Source organism: Schistocerca cancellata, chromosome 2 (genome assembly GCF_023864275.1).
Source record: "Schistocerca cancellata isolate TAMUIC-IGC-003103 chromosome 2, iqSchCanc2.1, whole genome shotgun sequence".
Taxonomy (NCBI): Eukaryota; Metazoa; Arthropoda; class Insecta; order Orthoptera; family Acrididae; genus Schistocerca; species Schistocerca cancellata.
Window position 1 is genome coordinate 952,236,671 of NC_064627.1, and position 24,130 is coordinate 952,260,800.

At 48.5% G+C, this 24,130-nt stretch overlaps 39 non-coding genes across 39 annotated transcripts; 19 read left to right on the forward strand and 20 right to left on the reverse strand.

Annotated features, from left to right (window-relative positions):
* Window positions 1–420: 420 nt before the first annotated feature.
* Trnap-ugg (transfer RNA proline (anticodon UGG)) lies at window positions 421–492 on the reverse strand. Its single transcript has one exon. It is a non-coding gene; the product is annotated as a tRNA-Pro (tRNA).
* Window positions 493–1,049: 557 nt separating this feature from the next.
* Window positions 1,050–1,121, forward strand: Trnaq-uug (transfer RNA glutamine (anticodon UUG)). Its single transcript has one exon. It is a non-coding gene; the product is annotated as a tRNA-Gln (tRNA).
* Window positions 1,122–1,627: 506 nt separating this feature from the next.
* On the reverse strand, window positions 1,628–1,699 carry Trnap-ugg (transfer RNA proline (anticodon UGG)). Its single transcript has one exon. It is a non-coding gene; the product is annotated as a tRNA-Pro (tRNA).
* Window positions 1,700–2,256: 557 nt separating this feature from the next.
* Window positions 2,257–2,328, forward strand: Trnaq-uug (transfer RNA glutamine (anticodon UUG)). Its single transcript has one exon. It is a non-coding gene; the product is annotated as a tRNA-Gln (tRNA).
* Window positions 2,329–2,834: 506 nt separating this feature from the next.
* On the reverse strand, window positions 2,835–2,906 carry Trnap-ugg (transfer RNA proline (anticodon UGG)). Its single transcript has one exon. It is a non-coding gene; the product is annotated as a tRNA-Pro (tRNA).
* A 557-nt stretch (window positions 2,907–3,463) lies between these two features.
* Trnaq-uug (transfer RNA glutamine (anticodon UUG)) lies at window positions 3,464–3,535 on the forward strand. The gene has a single exon. It is a non-coding gene; the product is annotated as a tRNA-Gln (tRNA).
* Window positions 3,536–4,041: 506 nt separating this feature from the next.
* Trnap-ugg (transfer RNA proline (anticodon UGG)) lies at window positions 4,042–4,113 on the reverse strand. The gene has a single exon. It is a non-coding gene; the product is annotated as a tRNA-Pro (tRNA).
* Window positions 4,114–4,670: 557 nt separating this feature from the next.
* Window positions 4,671–4,742, forward strand: Trnaq-uug (transfer RNA glutamine (anticodon UUG)). Its single transcript has one exon. It is a non-coding gene; the product is annotated as a tRNA-Gln (tRNA).
* A 506-nt stretch (window positions 4,743–5,248) lies between these two features.
* Trnap-ugg (transfer RNA proline (anticodon UGG)) lies at window positions 5,249–5,320 on the reverse strand. The gene has a single exon. It is a non-coding gene; the product is annotated as a tRNA-Pro (tRNA).
* Window positions 5,321–5,877: 557 nt separating this feature from the next.
* Window positions 5,878–5,949, forward strand: Trnaq-uug (transfer RNA glutamine (anticodon UUG)). Its single transcript has one exon. It is a non-coding gene; the product is annotated as a tRNA-Gln (tRNA).
* A 506-nt stretch (window positions 5,950–6,455) lies between these two features.
* Trnap-ugg (transfer RNA proline (anticodon UGG)) lies at window positions 6,456–6,527 on the reverse strand. The gene has a single exon. It is a non-coding gene; the product is annotated as a tRNA-Pro (tRNA).
* Window positions 6,528–7,084: 557 nt separating this feature from the next.
* On the forward strand, window positions 7,085–7,156 carry Trnaq-uug (transfer RNA glutamine (anticodon UUG)). The gene has a single exon. It is a non-coding gene; the product is annotated as a tRNA-Gln (tRNA).
* A 506-nt stretch (window positions 7,157–7,662) lies between these two features.
* Trnap-ugg (transfer RNA proline (anticodon UGG)) lies at window positions 7,663–7,734 on the reverse strand. The gene has a single exon. It is a non-coding gene; the product is annotated as a tRNA-Pro (tRNA).
* A 1,135-nt stretch (window positions 7,735–8,869) lies between these two features.
* On the reverse strand, window positions 8,870–8,941 carry Trnap-ugg (transfer RNA proline (anticodon UGG)). Its single transcript has one exon. It is a non-coding gene; the product is annotated as a tRNA-Pro (tRNA).
* A 557-nt stretch (window positions 8,942–9,498) lies between these two features.
* On the forward strand, window positions 9,499–9,570 carry Trnaq-uug (transfer RNA glutamine (anticodon UUG)). Its single transcript has one exon. It is a non-coding gene; the product is annotated as a tRNA-Gln (tRNA).
* Window positions 9,571–10,076: 506 nt separating this feature from the next.
* Trnap-ugg (transfer RNA proline (anticodon UGG)) lies at window positions 10,077–10,148 on the reverse strand. Its single transcript has one exon. It is a non-coding gene; the product is annotated as a tRNA-Pro (tRNA).
* Window positions 10,149–10,705: 557 nt separating this feature from the next.
* Window positions 10,706–10,777, forward strand: Trnaq-uug (transfer RNA glutamine (anticodon UUG)). Its single transcript has one exon. It is a non-coding gene; the product is annotated as a tRNA-Gln (tRNA).
* Window positions 10,778–11,283: 506 nt separating this feature from the next.
* Window positions 11,284–11,355, reverse strand: Trnap-ugg (transfer RNA proline (anticodon UGG)). The gene has a single exon. It is a non-coding gene; the product is annotated as a tRNA-Pro (tRNA).
* A 557-nt stretch (window positions 11,356–11,912) lies between these two features.
* Window positions 11,913–11,984, forward strand: Trnaq-uug (transfer RNA glutamine (anticodon UUG)). The gene has a single exon. It is a non-coding gene; the product is annotated as a tRNA-Gln (tRNA).
* Window positions 11,985–12,490: 506 nt separating this feature from the next.
* Window positions 12,491–12,562, reverse strand: Trnap-ugg (transfer RNA proline (anticodon UGG)). Its single transcript has one exon. It is a non-coding gene; the product is annotated as a tRNA-Pro (tRNA).
* Window positions 12,563–13,119: 557 nt separating this feature from the next.
* Trnaq-uug (transfer RNA glutamine (anticodon UUG)) lies at window positions 13,120–13,191 on the forward strand. Its single transcript has one exon. It is a non-coding gene; the product is annotated as a tRNA-Gln (tRNA).
* A 506-nt stretch (window positions 13,192–13,697) lies between these two features.
* On the reverse strand, window positions 13,698–13,769 carry Trnap-ugg (transfer RNA proline (anticodon UGG)). The gene has a single exon. It is a non-coding gene; the product is annotated as a tRNA-Pro (tRNA).
* A 557-nt stretch (window positions 13,770–14,326) lies between these two features.
* Trnaq-uug (transfer RNA glutamine (anticodon UUG)) lies at window positions 14,327–14,398 on the forward strand. Its single transcript has one exon. It is a non-coding gene; the product is annotated as a tRNA-Gln (tRNA).
* A 506-nt stretch (window positions 14,399–14,904) lies between these two features.
* Window positions 14,905–14,976, reverse strand: Trnap-ugg (transfer RNA proline (anticodon UGG)). Its single transcript has one exon. It is a non-coding gene; the product is annotated as a tRNA-Pro (tRNA).
* A 557-nt stretch (window positions 14,977–15,533) lies between these two features.
* Window positions 15,534–15,605, forward strand: Trnaq-uug (transfer RNA glutamine (anticodon UUG)). Its single transcript has one exon. It is a non-coding gene; the product is annotated as a tRNA-Gln (tRNA).
* Window positions 15,606–16,111: 506 nt separating this feature from the next.
* On the reverse strand, window positions 16,112–16,183 carry Trnap-ugg (transfer RNA proline (anticodon UGG)). The gene has a single exon. It is a non-coding gene; the product is annotated as a tRNA-Pro (tRNA).
* Window positions 16,184–16,740: 557 nt separating this feature from the next.
* Trnaq-uug (transfer RNA glutamine (anticodon UUG)) lies at window positions 16,741–16,812 on the forward strand. The gene has a single exon. It is a non-coding gene; the product is annotated as a tRNA-Gln (tRNA).
* A 506-nt stretch (window positions 16,813–17,318) lies between these two features.
* Trnap-ugg (transfer RNA proline (anticodon UGG)) lies at window positions 17,319–17,390 on the reverse strand. Its single transcript has one exon. It is a non-coding gene; the product is annotated as a tRNA-Pro (tRNA).
* A 557-nt stretch (window positions 17,391–17,947) lies between these two features.
* On the forward strand, window positions 17,948–18,019 carry Trnaq-uug (transfer RNA glutamine (anticodon UUG)). Its single transcript has one exon. It is a non-coding gene; the product is annotated as a tRNA-Gln (tRNA).
* A 506-nt stretch (window positions 18,020–18,525) lies between these two features.
* On the reverse strand, window positions 18,526–18,597 carry Trnap-ugg (transfer RNA proline (anticodon UGG)). The gene has a single exon. It is a non-coding gene; the product is annotated as a tRNA-Pro (tRNA).
* A 557-nt stretch (window positions 18,598–19,154) lies between these two features.
* On the forward strand, window positions 19,155–19,226 carry Trnaq-uug (transfer RNA glutamine (anticodon UUG)). Its single transcript has one exon. It is a non-coding gene; the product is annotated as a tRNA-Gln (tRNA).
* Window positions 19,227–19,732: 506 nt separating this feature from the next.
* On the reverse strand, window positions 19,733–19,804 carry Trnap-ugg (transfer RNA proline (anticodon UGG)). Its single transcript has one exon. It is a non-coding gene; the product is annotated as a tRNA-Pro (tRNA).
* A 557-nt stretch (window positions 19,805–20,361) lies between these two features.
* On the forward strand, window positions 20,362–20,433 carry Trnaq-uug (transfer RNA glutamine (anticodon UUG)). The gene has a single exon. It is a non-coding gene; the product is annotated as a tRNA-Gln (tRNA).
* Window positions 20,434–20,939: 506 nt separating this feature from the next.
* Trnap-ugg (transfer RNA proline (anticodon UGG)) lies at window positions 20,940–21,011 on the reverse strand. The gene has a single exon. It is a non-coding gene; the product is annotated as a tRNA-Pro (tRNA).
* Window positions 21,012–21,568: 557 nt separating this feature from the next.
* Trnaq-uug (transfer RNA glutamine (anticodon UUG)) lies at window positions 21,569–21,640 on the forward strand. Its single transcript has one exon. It is a non-coding gene; the product is annotated as a tRNA-Gln (tRNA).
* Window positions 21,641–22,146: 506 nt separating this feature from the next.
* On the reverse strand, window positions 22,147–22,218 carry Trnap-ugg (transfer RNA proline (anticodon UGG)). The gene has a single exon. It is a non-coding gene; the product is annotated as a tRNA-Pro (tRNA).
* Window positions 22,219–22,775: 557 nt separating this feature from the next.
* Trnaq-uug (transfer RNA glutamine (anticodon UUG)) lies at window positions 22,776–22,847 on the forward strand. The gene has a single exon. It is a non-coding gene; the product is annotated as a tRNA-Gln (tRNA).
* A 506-nt stretch (window positions 22,848–23,353) lies between these two features.
* Window positions 23,354–23,425, reverse strand: Trnap-ugg (transfer RNA proline (anticodon UGG)). The gene has a single exon. It is a non-coding gene; the product is annotated as a tRNA-Pro (tRNA).
* Window positions 23,426–23,982: 557 nt separating this feature from the next.
* Trnaq-uug (transfer RNA glutamine (anticodon UUG)) lies at window positions 23,983–24,054 on the forward strand. Its single transcript has one exon. It is a non-coding gene; the product is annotated as a tRNA-Gln (tRNA).
* Window positions 24,055–24,130: the final 76 nt, after the last annotated feature.

Genomic DNA, 24,130 nt, shown 5'->3' on the forward strand with positions numbered 1-24,130 from the left:
ACGCAAATTGTTAATAGCAGTCCACACGTGAATGGGGAACGCTCCAAATGCTTATGCTTTTGATACTAGGATTAATAACGGAACGAAAGGGGTTCAACTGCGAGAAGACGCCCTCAGCTGTTTCTCCCAGCAGGAAAGACATCTCTCCGTTTTGGGTGCTGCATGCGCATGCATTTAACAAACGTGCATGCGATGTACTAGTTCCTGGGAAACGAATAGAATCGCTGTACGTGCCAGTCTTTACGTATAGATATAAGTGAGCGAAGACGGCTTAATCCTGCCACGTAGATTGCTTTCCACATGACGCACTTGCCAGTCTCTTGGGCCGGTGGCCCACATGCAGTTTGTCCTGTTGCGTGGCTTACTTTCAGAGACTCGCAAGTTTAACGTAGTGTTTGGTTGTCGCGAAAGTGAAAAGTAGGGCCTGTCCGGGATATGAACCCGGAACCTCCTGCACCCAAAGCAGGAATCATACCCCTAGACCAACAGGCCGCACAAGGAAGCACGTCTGCACCCCGCCACCTACTGACATCTTGCCGCACTTGCTAGTTGCAGCATACAATCTGGACCATATTCTCAAAGAGCTTTCTTAATCCGACACCCACAACATGAGCTGTGCTGAACACCAGTGTATGTGAATGCTCAAAGAGCTGCTAGAGTTGTGTGTCAGTATTTCGACCGTGTGAAGTGCAAATGTTATCGTGTCACGCACTATCCGCCCACTACGTAGCGTTCTGTGTCAGCACGCAGTTTTCGCCAGTACTCTGTGTCCATAGCTGTTTCCATAGCTAGGCTGCTTCCAGCACAATGCATGCACCATACGAAAGTGGCCGTTGCGCGATTTTGATTACCTGAGCCTTCGACATCACTTGATGTACGAATACTGGCAAGAATTCTTGCTACATTCGAAGGTGCACCTTCCACTTTCAGCCTACCTGGTTGCTTCATTTGCCACGCAAACACTTCCTGAGGACGCTACATGAAATAACATCGCATCTCATCGGCTTAATGACATGATGCTACTGAACTGAAGACCGCTACAGGCATCCGGTTCCATGGTGTAATGGTTAGCACTCTGGACTTTGAATCCAGCGATCCGAGTTCGAGTCTCGGTGGAACCTGACGCTGTGTTTTGCGCTCGTTTCTAGAAATGTGTACGAGCCGGTAGTTGGAATTGTATATGCAGAATTTTAGCTAGGATCATGTAACGCAAATTGTTAATAGCAGTCCACACGTGAATGGGGAACGCTCCAAATGCTTATGCTTTTGATACTAGGATTAATAACGGAACGAAAGGGGTTCAACTGCGAGAAGACGCCCTCAGCTGTTTCTCCCAGCAGGAAAGACATCTCTCCGTTTTGGGTGCTGCATGCGCATGCATTTAACAAACGTGCATGCGATGTACTAGTTCCTGGGAAACGAATAGAATCGCTGTACGTGCCAGTCTTTACGTATAGATATAAGTGAGCGAAGACGGCTTAATCCTGCCACGTAGATTGCTTTCCACATGACGCACTTGCCAGTCTCTTGGGCCGGTGGCCCACATGCAGTTTGTCCTGTTGCGTGGCTTACTTTCAGAGACTCGCAAGTTTAACGTAGTGTTTGGTTGTCGCGAAAGTGAAAAGTAGGGCCTGTCCGGGATATGAACCCGGAACCTCCTGCACCCAAAGCAGGAATCATACCCCTAGACCAACAGGCCGCACAAGGAAGCACGTCTGCACCCCGCCACCTACTGACATCTTGCCGCACTTGCTAGTTGCAGCATACAATCTGGACCATATTCTCAAAGAGCTTTCTTAATCCGACACCCACAACATGAGCTGTGCTGAACACCAGTGTATGTGAATGCTCAAAGAGCTGCTAGAGTTGTGTGTCAGTATTTCGACCGTGTGAAGTGCAAATGTTATCGTGTCACGCACTATCCGCCCACTACGTAGCGTTCTGTGTCAGCACGCAGTTTTCGCCAGTACTCTGTGTCCATAGCTGTTTCCATAGCTAGGCTGCTTCCAGCACAATGCATGCACCATACGAAAGTGGCCGTTGCGCGATTTTGATTACCTGAGCCTTCGACATCACTTGATGTACGAATACTGGCAAGAATTCTTGCTACATTCGAAGGTGCACCTTCCACTTTCAGCCTACTTGGTTGCTTCATTTGCCACGCAAACACTTCCTGAGGACGCTACATGAAATAACATCGCATCTCATCGGCTTAATGACATGATGCTACTGAACTGAAGACCGCTACAGGCATCCGGTTCCATGGTGTAATGGTTAGCACTCTGGACTTTGAATCCAGCGATCCGAGTTCGAGTCTCGGTGGAACCTGACGCTGTGTTTTGCGCTCGTTTCTAGAAATGTGTACGAGCCGGTAGTTGGAATTGTATATGCAGAATTTTAGATAGGATCATGTAACGCAAATTGTTAATAGCATTCCACACGTGAATGGGGAACGCTCCAAATGCTTATGCTTTTGATACTAGGATTAATAACGGAACGAAAGGGGTTCAACTGCGAGAAGACGCCCTCAGCTGTTTCTCCCAGCAGGAAAGACATCTCTCCGTTTTGGGTGCTGCATGCGCATGCATTTAACAAACGTGCATGCGATGTACTAGTTCCTGGGAAACGAATAGAATCGCTGTACGTGCCAGTCTTTACGTATAGATATAAGTGAGCGAAGACGGCTTAATCCTGCCACGTAGATTGCTTTCCACATGACGCACTTGCCAGTCTCTTGGGCCGGTGGCCCACATGCAGTTTGTCCTGTTGCGTGGCTTACTTTCAGAGACTCGCAAGTTTAACGTAGTGTTTGGTTGTCGCGAAAGTGAAAAGTAGGGCCTGTCCGGGATATGAACCCGGAACCTCCTGCACCCAAAGCAGGAATCATACCCCTAGACCAACAGGCCGCACAAGGAAGCACGTCTGCACCCCGCCACCTACTGACATCTTGCCGCACTTGCTAGTTGCAGCATACAATCTGGACCATATTCTCAAAGAGCTTTCTTAATCCGACACCCACAACATGAGCTGTGCTGAACACCAGTGTATGTGAATGCTCAAAGAGCTGCTAGAGTTGTGTGTCAGTATTTCGACCGTGTGAAGTGCAAATGTTATCGTGTCACGCACTATCCGCCCACTACGTAGCGTTCTGTGTCAGCACGCAGTTTTCGCCAGTACTCTGTGTCCATAGCTGTTTCCATAGCTAGGCTGCTTCCAGCACAATGCATGCACCATACGAAAGTGGCCGTTGCGCGATTTTGATTACCTGAGCCTTCGACATCACTTGATGTACGAATACTGGCAAGAATTCTTGCTACATTCGAAGGTGCACCTTCCACTTTCAGCCTACTTGGTTGCTTCATTTGCCACGCAAACACTTCCTGAGGACGCTACATGAAATAACATCGCATCTCATCGGCTTAATGACATGATGCTACTGAACTGAAGACCGCTACAGGCATCCGGTTCCATGGTGTAATGGTTAGCACTCTGGACTTTGAATCCAGCGATCCGAGTTCGAGTCTCGGTGGAACCTGACGCTGTGTTTTGCGCTCGTTTCTAGAAATGTGTACGAGCCGGTAGTTGGAATTGTATATGCAGAATTTTAGCTAGGATCATGTAACGCAAATTGTTAATAGCATTCCACACGTGAATGTGGAACGCTCCAAATGCTTATGCTTTTGATACTAGGATTAATAACGGAACGAAAGGGGTTCAACTGCGAGAAGACGCCCTCAGCTGTTTCTCCCAGCAGGAAAGACATCTCTCCGTTTTGGGTGCTGCATGCGCATGCATTTAACAAACGTGCATGCGATGTACTAGTTCCTGGGAAACGAATAGAATCGCTGTACGTGCCAGTCTTTACGTATAGATATAAGTGAGCGAAGACGGCTTAATCCTGCCACGTAGATTGCTTTCCACATGACGCACTTGCCAGTCTCTTGGGCCGGTGGCCCACATGCAGTTTGTCCTGTTGCGTGGCTTACTTTCAGAGACTCGCAAGTTTAACGTAGTGTTTGGTTGTCGCGAAAGTGAAAAGTAGGGCCTGTCCGGGATATGAACCCGGAACCTCCTGCACCCAAAGCAGGAATCATACCCCTAGACCAACAGGCCGCACAAGGAAGCACGTCTGCACCCCGCCACCTACTGACATCTTGCCGCACTTGCTAGTTGCAGCATACAATCTGGACCATATTCTCAAAGAGCTTTCTTAATCCGACACCCACAACATGAGCTGTGCTGAACACCAGTGTATGTGAATGCTCAAAGAGCTGCTAGAGTTGTGTGTCAGTATTTCGACCGTGTGAAGTGCAAATGTTATCGTGTCACGCACTATCCGCCCACTACGTAGCGTTGTGTGTCAGCACGCAGTTTTCGCCAGTACTCTGTGTCCATAGCTGTTTCCATAGCTAGGCTGCTTCCAGCACAATGCATGCACCATACGAAAGTGGCCGTTGCGCGATTTTGATTACCTGAGCCTTCGACATCACTTGATGTACGAATACTGGCAAGAATTCTTGCTACATTCGAAGGTGCACCTTCCACTTTCAGCCTACCTGGTTGCTTCATTTGCCACGCAAACACTTCCTGAGGACGCTACATGAAATAACATCGCATCTCATCGGCTTAATGACATGATGCTACTGAACTGAAGACCGCTACAGGCATCCGGTTCCATGGTGTAATGGTTAGCACTCTGGACTTTGAATCCAGCGATCCGAGTTCGAGTCTCGGTGGAACCTGACGCTGTGTTTTGCGCTCGTTTCTAGAAATGTGTACGAGCCGGTAGTTGGAATTGTATATGCAGAATTTTAGCTAGGATCATGTAACGCAAATTGTTAATAGCAGTCCACACGTGAATGGGGAACGCTCCAAATGCTTATGCTTTTGATACTAGGATTAATAACGGAACGAAAGGGGTTCAACTGCGAGAAGACGCCCTCAGCTGTTTCTCCCAGCAGGAAAGACATCTCTCCGTTTTGGGTGCTGCATGCGCATGCATTTAACAAACGTGCATGCGATGTACTAGTTCCTGGGAAACGAATAGAATCGCTGTACGTGCCAGTCTTTACGTATAGATATAAGTGAGCGAAGACGGCTTAATCCTGCCACGTAGATTGCTTTCCACATGACGCACTTGCCAGTCTCTTGGGCCGGTGGCCCACATGCAGTTTGTCCTGTTGCGTGGCTTACTTTCAGAGACTCGCAAGTTTAACGTAGTGTTTGGTTGTCGCGAAAGTGAAAAGTAGGGCCTGTCCGGGATATGAACCCGGAACCTCCTGCACCCAAAGCAGGAATCATACCCCTAGACCAACAGGCCGCACAAGGAAGCACGTCTGCACCCCGCCACCTACTGACATCTTGCCGCACTTGCTAGTTGCAGCATACAATCTGGACCATATTCTCAAAGAGCTTTCTTAATCCGACACCCACAACATGAGCTGTGCTGAACACCAGTGTATGTGAATGCTCAAAGAGCTGCTAGAGTTGTGTGTCAGTATTTCGACCGTGTGAAGTGCAAATGTTATCGTGTCACGCACTATCCGCCCACTACGTAGCGTTCTGTGTCAGCACGCAGTTTTCGCCAGTACTCTGTGTCCATAGCTGTTTCCATAGCTAGGCTGCTTCCAGCACAATGCATGCACCATACGAAAGTGGCCGTTGCGCGATTTTGATTACCTGAGCCTTCGACATCACTTGATGTACGAATACTGGCAAGAATTCTTGCTACATTCGAAGGTGCACCTTCCACTTTCAGCCTACTTGGTTGCTTCATTTGCCACGCAAACACTTCCTGAGGACGCTACATGAAATAACATCGCATCTCATCGGCTTAATGACATGATGCTACTGAACTGAAGACCGCGACAGGCATCCGGTTCCATGGTGTAATGGTTAGCACTCTGGACTTTGAATCCAGCGATCCGAGTTCGAGTCTCGGTGGAACCTGACGCTGTGTTTTGCGCTCGTTTCTAGAAATGTGTACGAGCCGGTAGTTGGAATTGTATATGCAGAATTTTAGCTAGGATCATGTAACGCAAATTGTTAATAGCAGTCCACACGTGAATGGGGAACGCTCCAAATGCTTATGCTTTTGATACTAGGATTAATAACGGAACGAAAGGGGTTCAACTGCGAGAAGACGCCCTCAGCTGTTTCTCCCAGCAGGAAAGACATCTCTCCGTTTTGGGTGCTGCATGCGCATGCATTTAACAAACGTGCATGCGATGTACTAGTTCCTGGGAAACGAATAGAATCGCTGTACGTGCCAGTCTTTACGTATAGATATAAGTGAGCGAAGACGGCTTAATCCTGCCACGTAGATTGCTTTCCACATGACGCACTTGCCAGTCTCTTGGGCCGGTGGCCCACATGCAGTTTGTCCTGTTGCGTGGCTTACTTTCAGAGACTCGCAAGTTTAACGTAGTGTTTGGTTGTCGCGAAAGTGAAAAGTAGGGCCTGTCCGGGATATGAACCCGGAACCTCCTGCACCCAAAGCAGGAATCATACCCCTAGACCAACAGGCCGCACAAGGAAGCACGTCTGCACCCCGCCACCTACTGACATCTTGCCGCACTTGCTAGTTGCAGCATACAATCTGGACCATATTCTCAAAGAGCTTTCTTAATCCGACACCCACAACTTGAGCTGTGCTGAACACCAGTGTATGTGAATGCTCAAAGAGCTGCTAGAGTTGTGTGTCAATTTTTTGACCGTGTGAAGTGCAAATGTTATCGTGTCACGCACTATCCGCCCACTACGTAGCGTTCTGTGTCAGCACGCAGTTTTCGCCAGTACTCTGTGTCCATAGCTGTTTCCATAGCTAGGCTGCTTCCAGCACAATGCATGCACCATACGAAAGTGGCCGTTGCGCGATTTTGGTTACCTGAGCCTTCGACATCACTTGATGTACGAATACTGGCAAGAATTCTTGCTACATTCGAAGGTGCACCTTCCACTTTCAGCCTACCTGGTTGCTTCATTTGCCACGCAAACACTTCCTGAGGACGCTACATGAATTAACATCGCATCTCAACGGCTTAATGACATGATGCTACTGAATTGAAGACCGCTACAGGCATCCGGTTCCGTGGTGTAATAGTTAGCACTCTGGACTTTGAATCCAGCGATCCGAGTTCGAGTCTCGGTGGAACCTGACGCTGTGTTTTGCGCTCGTTTCTAGAAATGTGTACGTGCCGGAAGTTGGAATTGTATATGCAGAATTTTAGCTAGGATCATGTAACGCAAATTGTTAATAGCAGTCCACACGTGAATGTGGGACGCTCCAAATGCTGATGCTTTTGATACTAGGATTAATAACGGAACGAAAGGGGTTCAACTGCGAGAAGACCCCCTTAGCTGTTTCTCCCAGCAGGAAAGACATCTCTCCGTTTTGGGTGCTGCATGCGCATGCATTTAACAAACGTGCATGCGATGTACTAGTTCCTGGGAAACGAATAGAATCGCTGTACGTGCCAGTCTTTACGTATAGATATAAGTGAGCGAAGACGGCTTAATCCTGCCACGTAGATTGCTTTCCACATAACGCACTTGTCAGTCTCTTGGGCCGGTGGCCCACATGCAGTTTGTCCTGTTGCGTGGCTTACTTTCAGAGACTCGCAAGTTTAACGTAGTGTTTGGTTGTCGCGAAAGTGAAAAGTAGGGCCTGTCCGGGATTTGAACGCGGGACCTCCTGCACCCAAAGCAGGAATCATACCCCTAGACCAACAGGCCGCACAAGGAAGCACGTCTGCACCCCGCCACCTACTGACATCTTGCCGCACTTGCTAGTTGCAGCATACAATCTGGACCATATTCTCAAAGAGCTTTCTTAATCCGACACCCACAACATGAGCTGTGCTGAACACCAGTGTATGTGAATGCTCAAAGAGCTGCTAGAGTTGTGTGTCAGTATTTCGACCGTGTGAAGTGCAAATGTTATCGTGTCACGCACTATCCGCCCACTACGTAGCGTTCTGGGTCAGCACGCAGTTTTCGCCAGTACTCTGTGTCCATAGCTGTTTCCATAGCTAGGCTGCTTCCAGCACAATGCATGCACCATACGAAAGTGGCCGTTGCGCGATTTTGATTACCTGAGCCTTCGACATCACTTGATGTACGAATACTGGCAAGAATTCTTGCTACATTCGAAGGTGCACCTTCCACTTTCAGCCTACCTGGTTGCTTCATTTGCCACGCAAACACTTCCTGAGGACGCTACATGAAATAACAGCGCATCTCATCGGCTTATTGATATGATGCTACTGAATTGAAGACCGCTACAGGCATCCTGTTCCATGGTGTAATGGTTAGCACTCTGGACTTTGAATCCAGCGATCCGAGTTCGAGTCTCGGTAGAACCTGACGCTGTGTTTTGCGCTCGTTTCTAGAAATGTGTACGAGCCGGTAGTTGGAATTGTATATGCAGAATTTTAGCTAGGATCATGTAACGCAAATTGTTAATAGCAGTCCACACGTGAATGGGGAACGCTCCAAATGCTTATGCTTTTGATACTAGGATTAATAACGGAACGAAAGGGGTTCAACTGCGAGAAGACGCCCTCAGCTGTTTCTCCCAGCAGGAAAGACATCTCTCCGTTTTGGGTGCTGCATGCGCATGCATTTAACAAACGTGCATGCGATGTACTAGTTCCTGGGAAACGAATAGAATCGCTGTACGTGCCAGTCTTTACGTATAGATATAAGTAAGCGAAGACGGCTTAATCCTGCCACGTAGATTGCTTTCCACATGACGCACTTGCCAGTCTCTTGGGCCGGTGGCCCACATGCAGTTTGTCCTGTTGCGTGGCTTACTTTCAGAGACTCGCAAGTTTAACGTAGTGTTTGGTTGTCGCGAAAGTGAAAAGTAGGGCCTGTCCGGGATATGAACCCGGAACCTCCTGCACCCAAAGCAGGAATCATACCCCTAGACCAACAGGCCGCACAAGGAAGCACGTCTGCACCCCGCCACCTACTGACATCTTGCCGCACTTGCTAGTTGCAGCATACAATCTGGACCATATTCTCAAAGAGCTTTCTTAATCCGACACCCACAACATGAGCTGTGCTGAACACCAGTGTATGTGAATGCTCAAAGAGCTGCTAGAGTTGTGTGTCAGTATTTCGACCGTGTGAAGTGCAAATGTTATCGTGTCACGCACTATCCGCCCACTACGTAGCGTTCTGTGTCAGCACGCAGTTTTCGCCAGTACTCTGTGTCCATAGCTGTTTCCATAGCTAGGCTGCTTCCAGCACAATGCATGCACCATACGAAAGTGGCCGTTGCGCGATTTTGATTACCTGAGCCTTCGACATCACTTGATGTACGAATACTGGCAAGAATTCTTGCTACATTCGAAGGTGCACCTTCCACTTTCAGCCTACTTGGTTGCTTCATTTGCCACGCAAACACTTCCTGAGGACGCTACATGAAATAACATTGCATCTCATCGGCTTAATGACATGATGCTACTGAACTGAAGACCGCTACAGGCATCCGGTTCCATGGTGTAATGGTTAGCACTCTGGACTTTGAATCCAGCGATCCGAGTTCGAGTCTCGGTGGAACCTGACGCTGTGTTTTACGCTCGTTTCTAGAAATGTGTACGAGCCGGTAGTTGGAATTGTATATGCAGAATTTTAGCTAGGATCATGTAACGCAAATTGTTAATAGCAGTCCACACGTGAATGGGGAACGCTCCAAATGCTTATGCTTTTGATACTAGGATTAATAACGGAACGAAAGGGGTTCAACTGCGAGAAGACGCCCTCAGCTGTTTCTCCCAGCAGGAAAGACATCTCTCCGTTTTGGGTGCTGCATGCGCATGCATTTAACAAACGTGCATGCGATGTACTAGTTCCTGGGAAACGAATAGAATCGCTGTACGTGCCAGTCTTTACGTATAGATATAAGTGAGCGAAGACGGCTTAATCCTGCCACGTAGATTGCTTTCCACATGACGCACTTGCCAGTCTCTTGGGCCGGTGGCCCACATGCAGTTTGTCCTGTTGCGTGGCTTACTTTCAGAGACTCGCAAGTTTAACGTAGTGTTTGGTTGTCGCGAAAGTGAAAAGTAGGGCCTGTCCGGGATATGAACCCGGAACCTCCTGCACCCAAAGCAGGAATCATACCCCTAGACCAACAGGCCGCAAAAGGAAGCACGTCTGCACCCCGCCACCTACTGACATCTTGCCGCACTTGCTAGTTGCAGCATACAATCTGGACCATATTCTCAAAGAGCTTTCTTAATCCGACACCCACAACATGAGCTGTGCTGAACACCAGTGTATGTGAATGCTCAAAGAGCTGCTAGAGTTGTGTGTCAGTATTTCGACCGTGTGAAGTGCAAATGTTATCGTGTCACGCACTATCCGCCCACTACGTAGCGTTCTGTGTCAGCACGCAGTTTTCGCCAGTACTCTGTGTTCATAGCTGTTTCCATAGCTAGGCTGCTTCCAGCACAATGCATGCACCATACGAAAGTGGCCGTTGCGCGATTTTGATTACCTGAGCCTTCGACATCACTTGATGTACGAATACTGGCAAGAATTCTTGCTACATTCGAAGGTGCACCTTCCACTTTCAGCCTACTTGGTTGCTCCATTTGCCACGCAAACACTTCCTGAGGACGCTACATGAAATAACATCGCATCTCATCGGCTTAATGACATGATGCTACTGAACTGAAGACCGCTACAGGCATCCGGTTCCATGGTGTAATGGTTAGCACTCTGGACTTTGAATCCAGCAATCCGAGTTCGAGTCTCGGTGGAACCTGACGCTGTGTTTTGCGCTCGTTTCTAGAAATGTGTACGAGCCGGTAGTTGGAATTGTATATGCAGAATTTTAGCTAGGATCATGTAACGCAAATTGTTAATAGCAGTCCACACGTGAATGGGGAACGCTCCAAATGCTTATGCTTTTGATACTAGGATTAATAACGGAACGAAAGGGGTTCAACTGCGAGAAGACGCCCTCAGCTGTTTCTCCCAGCAGGAAAGACATCTCTCCGTTTTGGGTGCTGCATGCGCATGCATTTAACAAACGTGCATGCGATGTACTAGTTCCTGGGAAACGAATAGAATCGCTGTACGTGCCAGTCTTTACGTATAGATATAAGTGAGCGAAGACGGCTTAATCCTGCCACGTAGATTGCTTTCCACATGACGCACTTGCCAGTCTCTTGGGCCGGTGGCCCACATGCAGTTTGTCCTGTTGCGTGGCTTACTTTCAGAGACTCGCAAGTTTAACGTAGTGTTTGGTTGTCGCGAAAGTGAAAAGTAGGGCCTGTCCGGGATATGAACCCGGAACCTCCTGCACCCAAAGCAGGAATCATACCCCTAGACCAACAGGCCGCAAAAGGAAGCACGTCTGCACCCCGCCACCTACTGACATCTTGCCGCACTTGCTAGTTGCAGCATACAATCTGGACCATATTCTCAAAGAGCTTTCTTAATCCGACACCCACAACATGAGCTGTGCTGAACACCAGTGTATGTGAATGCTCAAAGAGCTGCTAGAGTTGTGTGTCAGTATTTCGACCGTGTGAAGTGCAAATGTTATCGTGTCACGCACTATCCGCCCACTACGTAGCGTTCTGTGTCAGCACGCAGTTTTCGCCAGTACTCTGTGTCCATAGCTGTTTCCATAGCTAGGCTGCTTCCAGCACAATGCATGCACCATACGAAAGTGGCCGTTGCGCGATTTTGATTACCTGAGCCTTCGACATCACTTGATGTACGAATACTGGCAAGAATTCTTGCTACATTCGAAGGTGCACCTTCCACTTTCAGCCTACTTGGTTGCTCCATTTGCCACGCAAACACTTCCTGAGGACGCTACATGAAATAACATCGCATCTCATCGGCTTAATGACATGATGCTACTGAACTGAAGACCGCTACAGGCATCCGGTTCCATGGTGTAATGGTTAGCACTCTGGACTTTGAATCCAGCGATCCGAGTTCGAGTCTCGGTGGAACCTGACGCTGTGTTTTGCGCTCGTTTCTAGAAATGTGTACGAGCCGGTAGTTGGAATTGTATATGCAGAATTTTAGCTAGGATCATGTAACGCAAATTGTTAATAGCAGTCCACACGTGAATGGGGAACGCTCCAAATGCTTATGCTTTTGATACTAGGATTAATAACGGAACGAAAGGGGTTCAACTGCGAGAAGACGCCCTCAGCTGTTTCTCCCAGCAGGAAAGACATCTCTCCGTTTTGGGTGCTGCATGCGCATGCATTTAACAAACGTGCATGCGATGTACTAGTTCCTGGGAAACGAATAGAATCGCTGTACGTGCCAGTCTTTACGTATAGATATAAGTGAGCGAAGACGGCTTAATCCTGCCACGTAGATTGCTTTCCACATGACGCACTTGCCAGTCTCTTGGGCCGGTGGCCCACATGCAGTTTGTCCTGTTGCGTGGCTTACTTTCAGAGACTCGCAAGTTTAACGTAGTGTTTGGTTGTCGCGAAAGTGAAAAGTAGGGCCTGTCCGGGATATGAACCCGGAACCTCCTGCACCCAAAGCAGGAATCATACCCCTAGACCAACAGGCCGCACAAGGAAGCACGTCTGCACCCCGCCACCTACTGACATCTTGCCGCACTTGCTAGTTGCAGCATACAATCTGGACCATATTCTCAAAGAGCTTTCTTAATCCGACACCCACAACATGAGCTGTGCTGAACACCAGTGTATGTGAATGCTCAAAGAGCTGCTAGAGTTGTGTGTCAGTATTTCGACCGTGTGAAGTGCAAATGTTATCGTGTCACGCACTATCCGCCCACTACGTAGCGTTCTGTGTCAGCACGCAGTTTTCGCCAGTACTCTGTGTCCATAGCTGTTTCCATAGCTAGGCTGCTTCCAGCACAATGCATGCACCATACGAAAGTGGCCGTTGCGCGATTTTGATTACCTGAGCCTTCGACATCACTTGATGTACGAATACTGGCAAGAATTCTTGCTACATTCGAAGGTGCACCTTCCACTTTCAGCCTACCTGGTTGCTTCATTTGCCACGCAAACACTTCCTGAGGACGCTACATGAAATAACATCGCATCTCATCGGCTTAATGACATGATGCTACCGTATTGAAGACCGCTACAGGCATCCGGTTCCATGGTGTAATGGTTAGCACTCTGGACTTTGAATCCAGCGATCCGAGTTCGAGTCTCGGTGGAACCTGACGCTGTGTTTTGCGCTCGTTTCTAGAAATGTGTACGAGCCGGAAGTTGGAATTGTATATGCAGAATTTTAGCTAGGATCATGTAACGCAAATTGTTAATAGCAGTCCACACGTGAATGGGGAACGCTCCAAATGCTTATGCTTTTGATACTAGGATTAATAACGGAACGAAAGGGGTTCAACTGCGAGAAGACGCCCTCAGCTGTTTCTCCCAGCAGGAAAGACATCTCTCCGTTTTGGGTGCTGCATGCGCATGCATTTAACAAACGTGCATGCGATGTACTAGTTCCTGGGAAACGAATAGAATCGCTGTACGTGCCAGTCTTTACGTATAGATATAAGTGAGCGAAGACGGCTTAATCCTGCCACGTAGATTGCTTTCCACATGACGCACTTGCCAGTCTCTTGGGCCGGTGGCCCACATGCAGTTTGTCCTGTTGCGTGGCTTACTTTCAGAGACTCGCAAGTTTAACGTAGTGTTTGGTTGTCGCGAAAGTGAAAAGTAGGGCCTGTCCGGGATATGAACCCGGAACCTCCTGCACCCAAAGCAGGAATCATACCCCTAGACCAACAGGCCGCACAAGGAAGCACGTCTGCACCCCGCCACCTACTGACATCTTGCCGCACTTGCTAGTTGCAGCATACAATCTGGACCATATTCTCAAAGAGCTTTCTTAATCCGACACCCACAACATGAGCTGTGCTGAACACCAGTGTATGTGAATGCTCAAAGAGCTGCTAGAGTTGTGTGTCAGTATTTCGACCGTGTGAAGTGCAAATGTTATCGTGTCACGCACTATCCGCCCACTACGTAGCGTTCTGTGTCAGCACGCAGTTTTCGCCAGTACTCTGTGTCCATAGCTGTTTCCATAGCTAGGCTGCTTCCAGCACAATGCATGCACCATACGAAAGTGGCCGTTGCGCGATTTTGATTACCTGAGCCTTCGACATCACTTGATGTACGAATACTGGCAAGAATTCTTGCTACATTCGAAGGTGCACCTTCCACTTTCAGCCTACTTGGTTGCTCCATTTGCCACGCAAACACTTCCTGAGGACGCTACATGAAATAACATCGCATCTCATCGGCTTAATGACATGATGCTACTGAACTGAAGACCGCTACAGGCATCCGGTTCCATGGTGTAATGGTTAGCACTCTGGACTTTGAATCCAGCGATCCGAGTTCGAGTCTCGGTGGAACCTGACGCTGTGTTTTGCGCTCGTTTCTAGAAATGTGTACGAGCCGGTAGTTGGAATTGTATATGCAGAATTTTAGCTAGGATCATGTAACGCAAATTGTTAATAGCAGTCCACACGTGAATGGGGAACGCTCCAAATGCTTATGCTTTTGATACTAGGATTAATAACGGAACGAAAGGGGTTCAACTGCGAGAAGACGCCCTCAGCTGTTTCTCCCAGCAGGAAAGACATCTCTCCGTTTTGGGTGCTGCATGCGCATGCATTTAACAAACGTGCATGCGATGTACTAGTTCCTGGGAAACGAATAGAATCGCTGTACGTGCCAGTCTTTACGTATAGATATAAGTGAGCGAAGACGGCTTAATCCTGCCACGTAGATTGCTTTCCACATGACGCACTTGCCAGTCTCTTGGGCCGGTGGCCCACATGCAGTTTGTCCTGTTGCGTGGCTTACTTTCAGAGACTCGCAAGTTTAACGTAGTGTTTGGTTGTCGCGAAAGTGAAAAGTAGGGCCTGTCCGGGATATGAACCCGGAACCTCCTGCACCCAAAGCAGGAATCATACCCCTAGACCAACAGGCCGCACAAGGAAGCACGTCTGCACCCCGCCACCTACTGACATCTTGCCGCACTTGCTAGTTGCAGCATACAATCTGGACCATATTCTCAAAGAGCTTTCTTAATCCGACACCCACAACATGAGCTGTGCTGAACACCAGTGTATGTGAATGCTCAAAGAGCTGCTAGAGTTGTGTGTCAGTATTTCGACCGTGTGAAGTGCAAATGTTATCGTGTCACGCACTATCCGCCCACTACGTAGCGTTCTGTGTCAGCACGCAGTTTTCGCCAGTACTCTGTGTCCATAGCTGTTTCCATAGCTAGGCTGCTTCCAGCACAATGCATGCACCATACGAAAGTGGCCGTTGCGCGATTTTGATTACCTGAGCCTTCGACATCACTTGATGTACGAATACTGGCAAGAATTCTTGCTACATTCGAAGGTGCACCTTCCACTTTCAGCCTACCTGGTTGCTTCATTTGCCACGCAAACACTTCCTGAGGACGCTACATGAAATAACATCGCATCTCATCGGCTTAATGACATGATGCTACTGAACTGAAGACCGCTACAGGCATCCGGTTCCATGGTGTAATGGTTAGCACTCTGGACTTTGAATCCAGCGATCCGAGTTCGAGTCTCGGTGGAACCTGACGCTGTGTTTTGCGCTCGTTTCTAGAAATGTGTACGAGCCGGTAGTTGGAATTGTATATGCAGAATTTTAGCTAGGATCATGTAACGCAAATTGTTAATAGCAGTCCACACGTGAATGGGGAACGCTCCAAATGCTTATGCTTTTGATACTAGGATTAATAACGGAACGAAAGGGGTTCAACTGCGAGAAGACGCCCTCAGCTGTTTCTCCCAGCAGGAAAGACATCTCTCCGTTTTGGGTGCTGCATGCGCATGCATTTAACAAACGTGCATGCGATGTACTAGTTCCTGGGAAACGAATAGAATCGCTGTACGTGCCAGTCTTTACGTATAGATATAAGTGAGCGAAGACGGCTTAATCCTGCCACGTAGATTGCTTTCCACATGACGCACTTGCCAGTCTCTTGGGCCGGTGGCCCACATGCAGTTTGTCCTGTTGCGTGGCTTACTTTCAGAGACTCGCAAGTTTAACGTAGTGTTTGGTTGTCGCGAAAGTGAAAAGTAGGGCCTGTCCGGGATATGAACCCGGAACCTCCTGCACCCAAAGCAGGAATCATACCCCTAGACCAACAGGCCGCACAAGGAAGCACGTCTGCACCCCGCCACCTACTGACATCTTGCCGCACTTGCTAGTTGCAGCATACAATCTGGACCATATTCTCAAAGAGCTTTCTTAATCCGACACCCACAACATGAGCTGTGCTGAACACCAGTGTATGTGAATGCTCAAAGAGCTGCTAGAGTTGTGTGTCAGTATTTCGACCGTGTGAAGTGCAAATGTTATCGTGTCACGCACTATCCGCCCACTACGTAGCGTTCTGTGTCAGCACGCAGTTTTCGCCAGTACTCTGTGTCCATAGCTGTTTCCATAGCTAGGCTGCTTCCAGCACAATGCATGCACCATACGAAAGTGGCCGTTGCGCGATTTTGATTACCTGAGCCTTCGACATCACTTGATGTACGAATACTGGCAAGAATTCTTGCTACATTCGAAGGTGCACCTTCCACTTTCAGCCTACCTGGTTGCTTCATTTGCCACGCAAACACTTCCTGAGGACGCTACATGAAATAACATCGCATCTCATCGGCTTAATGACATGATGCTACCGTATTGAAGACCGCTACAGGCATCCGGTTCCATGGTGTAATGGTTAGCACTCTGGACTTTGAATCCAGCGATCCGAGTTCGAGTCTCGGTGGAACCTGACGCTGTGTTTTGCGCTCGTTTCTAGAAATGTGTACGAGCCGGAAGTTGGAATTGTATATGCAGAATTTTAGCTAGGATCATGTAACGCAAATTGTTAATAGCAGTCCACACGTGAATGGGGAACGCTCCAAATGCTTATGCTTTTGATACTAGGATTAATAACGGAACGAAAGGGGTTCAACTGCGAGAAGACGCCCTCAGCTGTTTCTCCCAGCAGGAAAGACATCTCTCCGTTTTGGGTGCTGCATGCGCATGCATTTAACAAACGTGCATGCGATGTACTAGTTCCTGGGAAACGAATAGAATCGCTGTACGTGCCAGTCTTTACGTATAGATATAAGTGAGCGAAGACGGCTTAATCCTGCCACGTAGATTGCTTTCCACATGACGCACTTGCCAGTCTCTTGGGCCGGTGGCCCACATGCAGTTTGTCCTGTTGCGTGGCTTACTTTCAGAGACTCGCAAGTTTAACGTAGTGTTTGGTTGTCGCGAAAGTGAAAAGTAGGGCCTGTCCGGGATATGAACCCGGAACCTCCTGCACCCAAAGCAGGAATCATACCCCTAGACCAACAGGCCGCACAAGGAAGCACGTCTGCACCCCGCCACCTACTGACATCTTGCCGCACTTGCTAGTTGCAGCATACAATCTGGACCATATTCTCAAAGAGCTTTCTTAATCCGACACCCACAACATGAGCTGTGCTGAACACCAGTGTATGTGAATGCTCAAAGAGCTGCTAGAGTTGTGTGTCAGTATTTCGACCGTGTGAAGTGCAAATGTTATCGTGTCACGCACTATCCGCCCACTACGTAGCGTTCTGTGTCAGCACGCAGTTTTCGCCAGTACTCTGTGTCCATAGCTGTTTCCATAGCTAGGCTGCTTCCAGCACAATGCATGCACCATACGAAAGTGGCCGTTGCGCGATTTTGATTACCTGAGCCTTCGACATCACTTGATGTACGAATACTGGCAAGAATTCTTGCTACATTCGAAGGTGCACCTTCCACTTTCAGCCTACCTGGTTGCTTCATTTGCCACGCAAACACTTCCTGAGGACGCTACATGAAATAACATCGCATCTCATCGGCTTAATGACATGATGCTACTGAACTGAAGACCGCTACAGGCATCCGGTTCCATGGTGTAATGGTTAGCACTCTGGACTTTGAATCCAGCGATCCGAGTTCGAGTCTCGGTGGAACCTGACGCTGTGTTTTGCGCTCGTTTCTAGAAATGTGTACGAGCCGGTAGTTGGAATTGTATATGCAGAATTTTAGCTAGGATCATGTAACGCAAATTGTTAATAGCAGTCCACACGTGAATGGGGAACGCTCCAAATGCTTATGCTTTTGATACTAGGATTAATAACGGAACGAAAGGGGTTCAACTGCGAGAAGACGCCCTCAGCTGTTTCTCCCAGCAGGAAAGACATCTCTCCGTTTTGGGTGCTGCATGCGCATGCATTTAACAAACGTGCATGCGATGTACTAGTTCCTGGGAAACGAATAGAATCGCTGTACGTGCCAGTCTTTACGTATAGATATAAGTGAGCGAAGACGGCTTAATCCTGCCACGTAGATTGCTTTCCACATGACGCACTTGCCAGTCTCTTGGGCCGGTGGCCCACATGCAGTTTGTCCTGTTGCGTGGCTTACTTTCAGAGACTCGCAAGTTTAACGTAGTGTTTGGTTGTCGCGAAAGTGAAAAGTAGGGCCTGTCCGGGATATGAACCCGGAACCTCCTGCACCCAAAGCAGGAATCATACCCCTAGACCAACAGGCCGCACAAGGAAGCACGTCTGCACCCCGCCACCTACTGACATCTTGCCGCACTTGCTAGTTGCAGCATACAATCTGGACCATATTCTCAAAGAGCTTTCTTAATCCGACACCCACAACATGAGCTGTGCTGAACACCAGTGTATGTGAATGCTCAAAGAGCTGCTAGAGTTGTGTGTCAGTATTTCGACCGTGTGAAGTGCAAATGTTATCGTGTCACGCACTATCCGCCCACTACGTAGCGTTCTGTGTCAGCACGCAGTTTTCGCCAGTACTCTGTGTCCATAGCTGTTTCCATAGCTAGGCTGCTTCCAGCACAATGCATGCACCATACGAAAGTGGCCGTTGCGCGATTTTGATTACCTGAGCCTTCGACATCACTTGATGTACGAATACTGGCAAGAATTCTTGCTACATTCGAAGGTGCACCTTCCACTTTCAGCCTACTTGGTTGCTTCATTTGCCACGCAAACACTTCCTGAGGACGCTACATGAAATAACATCGCATCTCATCGGCTTAATGACATGATGCTACTGAACTGAAGACCGCTACAGGCATCCGGTTCCATGGTGTAATGGTTAGCACTCTGGACTTTGAATCCAGCGATCCGAGTTCGAGTCTCGGTGGAACCTGACGCTGTGTTTTGCGCTCGTTTCTAGAAATGTGTACGAGCCGGTAGTTGGAATTGTATATGCAGAATTTTAGCTAGGATCATGTAACGCAAATTGTTAATAGCAGTCCACACGTGAATGGGGAACGCTCCAAATGCTTATGCTTTTGATACTAGGATTAATAACGGAACGAAAGGGGTTCAACTGCGAGAAGACGCCCTCAGCTGTTTCTCCCAGCAGGAAAGACATCTCTCCGTTTTGGGTGCTGCATGCGCATGCATTTAACAAACGTGCATGCGATGTACTAGTTCCTGGGAAACGAATAGAATCGCTGTACGTGCCAGTCTTTACGTATAGATATAAGTGAGCGAAGACGGCTTAATCCTGCCACGTAGATTGCTTTCCACATGACGCACTTGCCAGTCTCTTGGGCCGGTGGCCCACATGCAGTTTGTCCTGTTGCGTGGCTTACTTTCAGAGACTCGCAAGTTTAACGTAGTGTTTGGTTGTCGCGAAAGTGAAAAGTAGGGCCTGTCCGGGATATGAACCCGGAACCTCCTGCACCCAAAGCAGGAATCATACCCCTAGACCAACAGGCCGCACAAGGAAGCACGTCTGCACCCCGCCACCTACTGACATCTTGCCGCACTTGCTAGTTGCAGCATACAATCTGGACCATATTCTCAAAGAGCTTTCTTAATCCGACACCCACAACATGAGCTGTGCTGAACACCAGTGTATGTGAATGCTCAAAGAGCTGCTAGAGTTGTGTGTCAGTATTTCGACCGTGTGAAGTGCAAATGTTATCGTGTCACGCACTATCCGCCCACTACGTAGCGTTCTGTGTCAGCACGCAGTTTTCGCCAGTACTCTGTGTCCATAGCTGTTTCCATAGCTAGGCTGCTTCCAGCACAATGCATGCACCATACGAAAGTGGCCGTTGCGCGATTTTGATTACCTGAGCCTTCGACATCACTTGATGTACGAATACTGGCAAGAATTCTTGCTACATTCGAAGGTGCACCTTCCACTTTCAGCCTACTTGGTTGCTTCATTTGCCACGCAAACACTTCCTGAGGACGCTACATGAAATAACATCGCATCTCATCGGCTTAATGACATGATGCTACTGAACTGAAGACCGCTACAGGCATCCGGTTCCATGGTGTAATGGTTAGCACTCTGGACTTTGAATCCAGCGATCCGAGTTCGAGTCTCGGTGGAACCTGACGCTGTGTTTTGCGCTCGTTTCTAGAAATGTGTACGAGCCGGTAGTTGGAATTGTATATGCAGAATTTTAGCTAGGATCATGTAACGCAAATTGTTAATAGCAGTCCACACGTGAATGGGGAACGCTCCAAATGCTTATGCTTTTGATACTAGGATTAATAACGGAACGAAAGGGGTTCAACTGCGAGAAGACGCCCTCAGCTGTTTCTCCCAGCAGGAAAGACATCTCTCCGTTTTGGGTGCTGCATGCGCATGCATTTAACAAACGTGCATGCGATGTACTAGTTCCTGGGAAACGAATAGAATCGCTGTACGTGCCAGTCTTTACGTATAGATATAAGTGAGCGAAGACGGCTTAATCCTGCCACGTAGATTGCTTTCCACATGACGCACTTGCCAGTCTCTTGGGCCGGTGGCCCACATGCAGTTTGTCCTGTTGCGTGGCTTACTTTCAGAGACTCGCAAGTTTAACGTAGTGTTTGGTTGTCGCGAAAGTGAAAAGTAGGGCCTGTCCGGGATATGAACCCGGAACCTCCTGCACCCAAAGCAGGAATCATACCCCTAGACCAACAGGCCGCACAAGGAAGCACGTCTGCACCCCGCCACCTACTGACATCTTGCCGCACTTGCTAGTTGCAGCATACAATCTGGACCATATTCTCAAAGAGCTTTCTTAATCCGACACCCACAACATGAGCTGTGCTGAACACCAGTGTATGTGAATGCTCAAAGAGCTGCTAGAGTTGTGTGTCAGTATTTCGACCGTGTGAAGTGCAAATGTTATCGTGTCACGCACTATCCGCCCACTACGTAGCGTTCTGTGTCAGCACGCAGTTTTCGCCAGTACTCTGTGTCCATAGCTGTTTCCATAGCTAGGCTGCTTCCAGCACAATGCATGCACCATACGAAAGTGGCCGTTGCGCGATTTTGATTACCTGAGCCTTCGACATCACTTGATGTACGAATACTGGCAAGAATTCTTGCTACATTCGAAGGTGCACCTTCCACTTTCAGCCTACCTGGTTGCTTCATTTGCCACGCAAACACTTCCTGAGGACGCTACATGAAATAACATCGCATCTCATCGGCTTAATGACATGATGCTACTGAACTGAAGACCGCTACAGGCATCCGGTTCCATGGTGTAATGGTTAGCACTCTGGACTTTGAATCCAGCGATCCGAGTTCGAGTCTCGGTGAAACCTGACGCTGTGTTTTGCGCTCGTTTCTAGAAATGTGTACGAGCCGGTAGTTGGAATTGTATATGCAGAATTTTAGCTAGGATCATGTAACGCAAATTGTTAATAGCAGTCCACACGTGAATGGGGAACGCTCCAAATGCTTATGCTTTTGATACTAGGATTAATAACGGAACGAAAGGGGTTCAACTGCGAGAAGACGCCCTCAGCTGTTTCTCCCAGCAGGAAAGACATCTCTCCGTTTTGGGTGCTGCATGCGCATGCATTTAACAAACGTGCATGCGATGTACTAGTTCCTGGGAAACGAATAGAATCGCTGTACGTGCCAGTCTTTACGTATAGATATAAGTGAGCGAAGACGGCTTAATCCTGCCACGTAGATTGCTTTCCACATGACGCACTTGCCAGTCTCTTGGGCCGGTGGCCCACATGCAGTTTGTCCTGTTGCGTGGCTTACTTTCAGAGACTCGCAAGTTTAACGTAGTGTTTGGTTGTCGCGAAAGTGAAAAGTAGGGCCTGTCCGGGATATGAACCCGGAACCTCCTGCACCCAAAGCAGGAATCATACCCCTAGACCAACAGGCCGCACAAGGAAGCACGTCTGCACCCCGCCACCTACTGACATCTTGCCGCACTTGCTAGTTGCAGCATACAATCTGGACCATATTCTCAAAGAGCTTTCTTAATCCGACACCCACAACATGAGCTGTGCTGAACACCAGTGTATGTGAATGCTCAAAGAGCTGCTAGAGTTGTGTGTCAGTATTTCGACCGTGTGAAGTGCAAATGTTATCGTGTCACGCACTATCCGCCCACTACGTAGCGTTGTGTGTCAGCACGCAGTTTTCGCCAGTACTCTGTGTCCATAGCTGTTTCCATAGCTAGGCTGCTTCCAGCACAATGCATGCACCATACGAAAGTGGCCGTTGCGCGATTTTGATTACCTGAGCCTTCGACATCACTTGATGTACGAATACTGGCAAGAATTCTTGCTACATTCGAAGGTGCACCTTCCACTTTCAGCCTACCTGGTTGCTTCATTTGCCACGCAAACACTTCCTGAGGACGCTACATGAAATAACATCGCATCTCATCGGCTTAATGACATGATGCTACTGAACTGAAGACCGCTACAGGCATCCGGTTCCATGGTGTAATGGTTAGCACTCTGGACTTTGAATCCAGCGATCCGAGTTCGAGTCTCGGTGGAACCTGACACTGTGTTTTGCGCTCGTTTCTAGAAATGTGTACGAGCCGGTAGTTGGAATTGTATATGCAGAATTTTAGCTAGGATCATGTAACGCAAATTGTTAATAGCAGTCCACACGTGAATGGGGAACGCTCCAAATGCTTATGCTTTTGATACTAGGATTAATAACGGAACGAAAGGGGTTCAACTGCGAGAAGACGCCCTCAGCTGTTTCTCCCAGCAGGAAAGACATCTCTCCGTTTTGGGTGCTGCATGCGCATGCATTTAACAAACGTGCATGCGATGTACTAGTTCCTGGGAAACGAATAGAATCGCTGTACGTGCCAGTCTTTACGTATAGATATAAGTGAGCGAAGACGGCTTAATCCTGCCACGTAGATTGCTTTCCACATGACGCACTTGCCAGTCTCTTGGGCCGGTGGCCCACATGCAGTTTGTCCTGTTGCGTGGCTTACTTTCAGAGACTCGCAAGTTTAACGTAGTGTTTGGTTGTCGCGAAAGTGAAAAGTAGGGCCTGTCCGGGATATGAACCCGGAACCTCCTGCACCCAAAGCAGGAATCATACCCCTAGACCAACAGGCCGCACAAGGAAGCACGTCTGCACCCCGCCACCTACTGACATCTTGCCGCACTTGCTAGTTGCAGCATACAATCTGGACCATATTCTCAAAGAGCTTTCTTAATCCGACACCCACAACATGAGCTGTGCTGAACACCAGTGTATGTGAATGCTCAAAGAGCTGCTAGAGTTGTGTGTCAGTATTTCGACCGTGTGAAGTGCAAATGTTATCGTGTCACGCACTATCCGCCCACTAAGTAGCGTTCTGTGTCAGCACGCAGTTTTCGCCAGTACTCTGTGTCCATAGCTGTTTCCATAGCTAGGCTGCTTCCAGCACAATGCATGCACCATACGAAAGTGGCCGTTGCGCGATTTTGATTACCTGAGCCTTCGACATCACTTGATGTACGAATACTGGCAAGAATTCTTGCTACATTCGAAGGTGCACCTTCCACTTTCAGCCAACTTGGTTGCTTCATTTGCCACGCAAACACTTCCTGAGGACGCTACATGAAATAACATCGCATCTCATCGGCTTAATGACATGATGCTACTGAACTGAAGACCGCTACAGGCATCCGGTTCCATGGTGTAATGGTTAGCACTCTGGACTTTGAATCCAGCGATCCGAGTTCGAGTCTCGGTGGAACCTGACGCTGTGTTTTGCGCTCGTTTCTAGAAATGTGTACGAGCCGGTAGTTGGAATTGTATATGCAGAATTTTAGCTA